A 7,146-nucleotide genomic window follows, 5' to 3' on the forward strand; every position below is an offset into this window, starting at 1 on the left:
CACACCAGGAAGTGTGGCAATCCTCATCCATTTGTTTATCCCCCAAATACCTGTTGAGTAACTCTACCCTTTCCATGACTAAGGTTCCCTGAAGCTGTCCCTCTAGAGATCATTTTCACAACTAAAGGTCATCATCTGGGTGACAAACCACCGTCGACTGGAGGTGAACAGCTCAGACAGCCATAGGTGGGGCGCGGCTCCACCACGTATCATCCTGGAGCAGTAAATTATTGACCAGCCTGTGTTTCCTCATCCAAAAGCAAAGGGACTAATTTCCTCACTGCAGTGTTTGCAGTATCTGTGCCTTGTATGTGCTAGGTCACTGTGGTTGTGTCTGACTCTTTGTGGCCCCATGGAGCCTACCAGGCTCCTCTGTCCATGGGATTCTTCAGGCAAGAATACTGTGGTGCATTGCCATTTCCTATGCCAGGGGATCTTCCCAAACCAGGGATCGAACCTGGGTCTCACATTTCCTGTATTGTCCGGCCGGTTCTTTACCACCAGTGCCACTTGGAAATCCCTCAGCTCAGTTCAGTCGCTCAGTCATGTCCAACTCTTTGCGATCCCGTGAATCGCAGCACGCCAGGCCTCCCTGTCCATCACCAACTCCTGGAGTTCACTCAGACTCACGTCCATCGAGTCAGTGATGCCATCCAGCCATCTCATCCTCTGTCGTCCCCTTCTCCTCCTGCCCCCAATTCCTCCCAGCATCAGAGTCTTTTCCAATGAGTCAACTCTTCGCATGAAGTGGCCAAAGTTCTGGAGTTTCAGCTTCAACATCATTCCTTCCAAAGAAATCCCAGGGCTGATCTCCTTCAGAATGGACTGGTTGGATCTCCTTGCAGTCCAAGGGACTCTCAAGAGTCTTCTCCAACACCACAGTTCAAAAGCATCAATTCTTCGGCACTCAGCTCTCTTCACAGTCCAATTCTCACATCCATACATGACCACTGGAGAAACGATAGCCTTGACTAGACGGACCTTTGTTGGCAAAGTAATGTCTCTGATTTGCAACATGCTATCTAGGTTGCTCATAACTTTTCTACCAAGGAGTAAGCGTCTTTTAATTTCATGGCCGAAGTCACCATCTGCAGTGATTTTGGAGCCCCCCAAAAAATAAAGTCTGACACTGTTTCTCCATCTATTTGCCATGAAGTGATGGGACCAGATGCCTTGATCTTAGCTTTCTGAATGGTGAGCTTTAAGCCAACTTTTTCACTCTCTATTTTCACTTTCATCAAGAGGCTTTTTAGTTCCTCTTCACTTTCTGCCATAAGGGTGGTGTCTTCTGCATATCTGAGGTTATTGATATTTCTCCTGGCATACTTGATTCCAGCTTGTGCTTCTTCCAGCCCAGAATTTCTCATGATGTACTCTGCATAGAAATTAAATAAGCAGGGTGACAATATACAGCCTTGACGTACTCTTTTTCCTATTTGGCCCCAGTCTGTTGTTCCATGTCCAGTTCTAACTGTTGCCTCCTGACCTGCATACAGGTTTCTCAAGAGGCAGGTCAGGTGGTCTGGTATTCCCCTCTCTTGAAGAATTTTCCACAGTTTATTGTGATCCACACAGTCAAAGCCTCTGGCATAGTCAATAAAGCAGAAATAGATGTCTTTCTGGAACTCTCTTGCTTTTTCAATGATCCAGCGGATGTTGGTAATTTGATCTCTGGTTCCTCTGCCTTTTTTAAAACCAGCTTGAACTATGGAAGTTCACGGTTCACGTATTGCTGAAGCCTGGCTTGGAGAATTTTGAGCATTACTTTACTAGCATGTGAGATGAGTGCAATTGTGCAGTAGTTTGAGCATTCTTTTGCATTGCCTTTCTTTGGGATTGGAATGAAAACTGACTGTTTCCAGTCCTGTGGCCACTGCTGAGTTTTCCAAATGTGCTGGCATATTGAGTGCAGCACTTTCACAGCATCATCTTTCAGGATTTGAACTAGCTCAACTGGAATTTCATCACCTCCACTAGCTTTGTTTGTAGTGATGCTTTCTAAGGCCCACTTGACTTCACATTCCAGGATGTCTGGCTCTAGGTGAGTGATCACAGCATCGTGATTATCTTGGTCTTGAAGATCTTTTTTGTATAGTTCTTCTGTGTATTCTTGCCACCTCTTCTTAATATCTTATGTTTCTGTTAGGTCCATACCATTTCTGTCCTTTATCAAACCCATCTTTGCATGAAATGTTCCCTTGGTATCTCTAATTTTCTTGAAGAGATCTCTAGTCCTTCCCATTCTGTTGTTTTCCTCTATTTCTTTGCATTGATCACTGAGGAAGGCTTTCTTATCTCCTCTTGCTCTTCTTTGGAACTCTGCATTCAGATGCTTATATCTTTCCTTTTCTCCTTTGCTTTTCGCTTATCTTCTTTTCACAGCTATTTGTAAGGCCTCGCCAGACAGCCATTTTGCTTTTTTGCACTTCTTTTCCATAGGGATGGTCTTGCTCCCTGTCTCCTGTATAATGTCATGAACCTCCATCCATAGTTCATCAGGCACTCTATCTATCATATCTAGTCCCTTAAATCTATTTCTCACTTCCACTGTATAATCATAAGGGATTTGATTTAGGTCATACCTGAATGGTCTAGTGGTTTTCCCTACTTTCTTCAATTTGAGTCTTAATTTGGCAATAAGGAGTTCATGATCTGAGTCACAATCAGCTCCTGGTCTTGTTTTTGTTGACTGTATAGAGCTTCTCCATCTTTGGCTGCAAAGAATATAATCAATCTGATTTCGGTGTTGACCATCTGGTGATGGCCATGTGTAGAGTCTTCTCTTGTGTTGTTGGAAGAGGGTGTTTGCTATGACCAGTGCATTTTCTTGGCAAATCTCTATTAGTCTTTGCCCTGCTTCATTCCGCATTCCAAGGCCAAATTTGCCTGTTACTCCAGGTGTTTCTTGACTTCCTACTTTTGCATTCCAGTCCGCTATAATGAAAAGGACATCTTTTTTGGGTGTTAGTTCTAAAAGATCTTGTAGGTCTTCATAGAACCGTTCAACTTCAGCTTCTTCAGCATTACTGGTTGGGGCATAGACTTGGATTACTGTGATATTGAATGGTTTGCCTTGGAAACGAACAGAGATCATTCTGACGTTTTTGAGATTGCATCTAAGTACTGCATTTTGGACTCTTTTGTTGACCATGATGGCTACTCCATTTCTTCTGAGGGATTCCTGTCCACAGTAGTAGATATAATGGTCATCTGAGTTAAATTCACCCATTCCAGTCCATTTTAGTTCGCTGATTCCTAGAATGTCAACGTTCACTCTTGCCAGTGGGAATCCCTATCTGGGCTCAAATCCTAGCCCTGCCATTTCCTGACTGTGTGACCTCTGAGCAAGTTACTTGACTTCTCTGGGCCTCAGTTTCTTCACCTACAAAATGAAGATAATAGTAGTACCTATTTCAAAGGGCTTTTTGGAGGACTAAATGAGTTCATACATGCAAAGCTCTTAGAGCAGCACCGGGTACAATGGAAATGCTACGAAATTGTCTGTGATAACTATCATTGAGACTTTTTAAAACAATATATTAAAGAAATATTTATTTGGCTACATCATGTCTTATCTGAGGCACACGAGATCTTCATTGCATCATGAGTGATCTTTCTTTGCTTGGCTAGATATTTCTTATTTCTTCAATCTCATTTTAGGCCTTCTCTTCTCCAGGAAGCATCCTCTAAACCCCTCTGCTAAGCTGCTGCTGCTAAGTCACTTCAGTCATGTCCGGCTCTGTGCAACCCCATAGACGGCAGCCCACCAGGCCCCTCCATCCCTGGGATTCTCCAGGCAAGAACACTGGAGTGGGTTACCATTTCCTTCTCCTAAACCCTTCAGTGGGGGTAAACGGCCCTTCTCTGGGCTGCTTTCCTTCTTCTTTAGCATTATATAGAAGTTATTTTTTTAAATTGAAGCATAGTTGATTTACAGTGTTAATTATTGCTATACAGCAACCATGATTCAGTTGTATATACATATATACATTCTTTTTAAAAGTCTTTTCCATTATGGTTTATCACAGTATATTGACTATAGTTCCCTGTGCTATACAGGAGGACCTTTTTTATCCATACTATATGTAACAGCTTACATCTGCCAACCACAGCCTCCCACTCCCTCTCTCCCCCAGCCACCTCCCCATAGCAACCACCAATCTGTACTCTGTCTGTGATTCTGTTTGTTTCATGGAGAGGTTCATTTGTATCATACTTTAGATTCCACATGTAAGTGACATCATATAGTATTCATCTTTCTCTTTTGGACTTACTTCACTTATATGATAATCTCTAGTTGCATCCATGCTGTTGCAAATGGCATTACTTCATTCTTTTTTATGGCTAAGCAGTATTCTACTATATACAAATGTGAAAGAAAGACAGTGAAAGTTTACTCAGTTGTGTCAGACTTTTAGCGACCCCATGGACTGTAGCCTGCCAGGCTCCTCTGTCCATGGAATTCTCCAGGCAAGAATACTGGAGTGGGTAGCTGTTCCGTTCTCCAGGGATCTTCCCAACCCAGGGATCAAACCCATGTCTCCTGCATTGCAGGCAGATTCTTTATCGGCTGAGCCAGCAGGGAAGCGCCTGCATGTACGCACCACATCTTTATCCACTCATCTGTCGATGGACATTCCGATTGTTTCCATGTCTTGGCTATTGTGAATAGTGCTGCTGTGAACACAGGGGTGCATGTATCTTTTTGAATAGTTTTGTCTGGATATATACCCAGGAGTGGGATTGCAGGATCATGTGGAAGTTCTGTTTTTAGTTTTCTGAGGAGCCTCCATACTATTCTCCACAGTGGCTGCACCAATGTACATTCCCACGTTGGATGATTCTCTTTTCTCCACACCCAGAAATTACTCATTTTTGTTCACTCAAACATTATGTATGAACCCAGCCGGGTACAAAGACATTCAACATACACTTATTAGCTGAGTAAGTGTATGTTGAGCTGAGTAAGGGTATTTGCTGAGTTCAAAGACGTTCTACATACACTTATTGCTGCTGCTGCTGCTAAGTGGCTTCAGTTATGTCCGACTCTGTGAGACCCCATAGACAGCAGCCCACCAGGCTCCTCTGTCCCCGGGATTCTCCAGACAAGAATACTGGAGTGGGTTGCCATACACGTATTAGCTGAGTTAAATGTATGTTGAGCTGATTAAGTGTATTAGCTGAATAAGCGTAGCTACCACTGAGCTGGCTCCAGGTAAATCTCTATGAACGTTTGTCTTTAGCGCCCTCTACCTCCTCCATCACATCCAAGACCACCCTCCTGCATCCCTGGCCCCAGTTCATGTTCAGTATCGCTAATCAGTGTAACTGAAAAAGGACATTAGCTTAGAGTATGGGGTATGTTTATAGATCAAGGGAAGACTCCTAAAGCATCATCTGCGTCCATGGGTTTGCTCAAGTCTAATCACTTAGGGCTTCCCAGGTGGCCCAATGGTAAAGAATCTGCCTGCCAAAGCAAGAGATGCATGTTCTATCCCTGGGGTTGGGAAGACCCCTTGGAGGAGGAAATGGCAACTCCAGTATTCCTGCCTGGAGAATCCCATGGACAGAGGAGCCTGGCAGGCTATACAGTCCATGGTGTTGCAAAGAGTCAGACACAACCGAGTAACTGAGCATGCACACAATCACATAGAATGTGACTATATACCATGAATGTGAGCTGAACTCTGTCCTCTGATAGTCCCAGCATGGAGATGAGTGAGAGCAAGACCTTGAAAACAGAATCACACTGCAGCGTAGAAACATGCCCAAAGGGAGAGGCCTGTTTGGGAGAGTGAGAGCAGGGAAGTCTCAGGATTACAAGAAGGGCCCAGGTGTTTGCTTCAATTTAAGACCTTCCCCCTCTTTTTACTACATTAGCACTTTTGGAAGGTATTTAATGATGATATACCCCAACCTACATTTATCCTTCAAGACACCATTCCTCTTTGCTAGAGTTTATTTGGCCATGGGTGGATCAAAGCTGGGTCAGAGTCTCATCTACGGGAATTTGGAATTAAGACAGTCTCTCCACATGGTAAGAACTATCTGTAACAATAAAGCTAGGGGTGGCTAGACTATACAAGGTGGGCCAGTTCAGTTCAGTCACTCAGTTGTGTCCAACTGTTTGCAAATAGAAATGGAAGATAAAAGAGTACTGATATCTCTCCTGTCCTGGTGTCAGTGCCCTTCTGTCTGTCCTCAGATGCTGATAACCTCCCCTTACCCTGTATTCTTAAAATAATCCTTTTCCCTTTCTGAAGTCTAGTCATCGGGGTTGCTATCACTTATGATCAAAGCATCCTAACTAATATAACAGTGGTTCCCAAACTCCGTGCTGAGGCACCCTAGGGCACTTGATTACATTCATGGGGGTACTTTGTTACTCTCTCACGTGGATCAGCTTGTTGCATTGTTTTTAATTATTTCTTTCTTGGTGTTGTATGCTGTTTGTTGGTGGAGAATGTTTGCTGATCACTAAGGAAAAGAATCTGATGCTGGGAGGGATTGGGGGCAGGAGGAGAAGGGGACGACAGAGGATGAGATGGCTGGATGGCATCACTGACTCGATGGGTGTGAGTCTGAGTGAACTCTGAGAGATGGTGATGGACAGGGAGGCCTGGCGTGCTGCGATTCATGGGGTTGCAAAGAGTCGGACACGACTGAGTGACTGAACTGAACTGAAGGAGATGAGGCAGGTTGAAAAGATGGTCGGGTAATACCTGAGGGAAGAAGCAGGGTATTCAGGTTGACCATCTGACCCTAACAGACAGGAGAACAGGCCAGCAGGGCATCCAGGTATGGGGAGCAGAGTGCTCCCACCAGTTTATACATTTTTGGTAAGGGAGTTGATCCTATGTCCACCAGCTGGGTGATGAGCAAATCTAACCAAGTATTCATGTGTAAGTTTATTTAAAAAGAAAAATCTTAATTATGCTGAATTTTTGGTGTGCAGAAGACTCAAATTAGAGAGCTTAAAATAAGAGGTAAATAATAATATGTTGACATATCTATCTTGTGACCATATAGGGAGAAAATGAATATGAAATAAATGAAACACCTGACATTTATAAATCAAAAGGTTAAGCTTTGCTAAAATTCACTGTACAAAGAATACGCCACCAGGGGTGCAGCAGGGGGAGGTAG

The sequence above is a fragment of the Capricornis sumatraensis genome, chromosome 4 (genome assembly GCF_032405125.1).
Source record: "Capricornis sumatraensis isolate serow.1 chromosome 4, serow.2, whole genome shotgun sequence".
Classification (NCBI taxonomy): domain Eukaryota; kingdom Metazoa; phylum Chordata; class Mammalia; order Artiodactyla; family Bovidae; genus Capricornis; species Capricornis sumatraensis.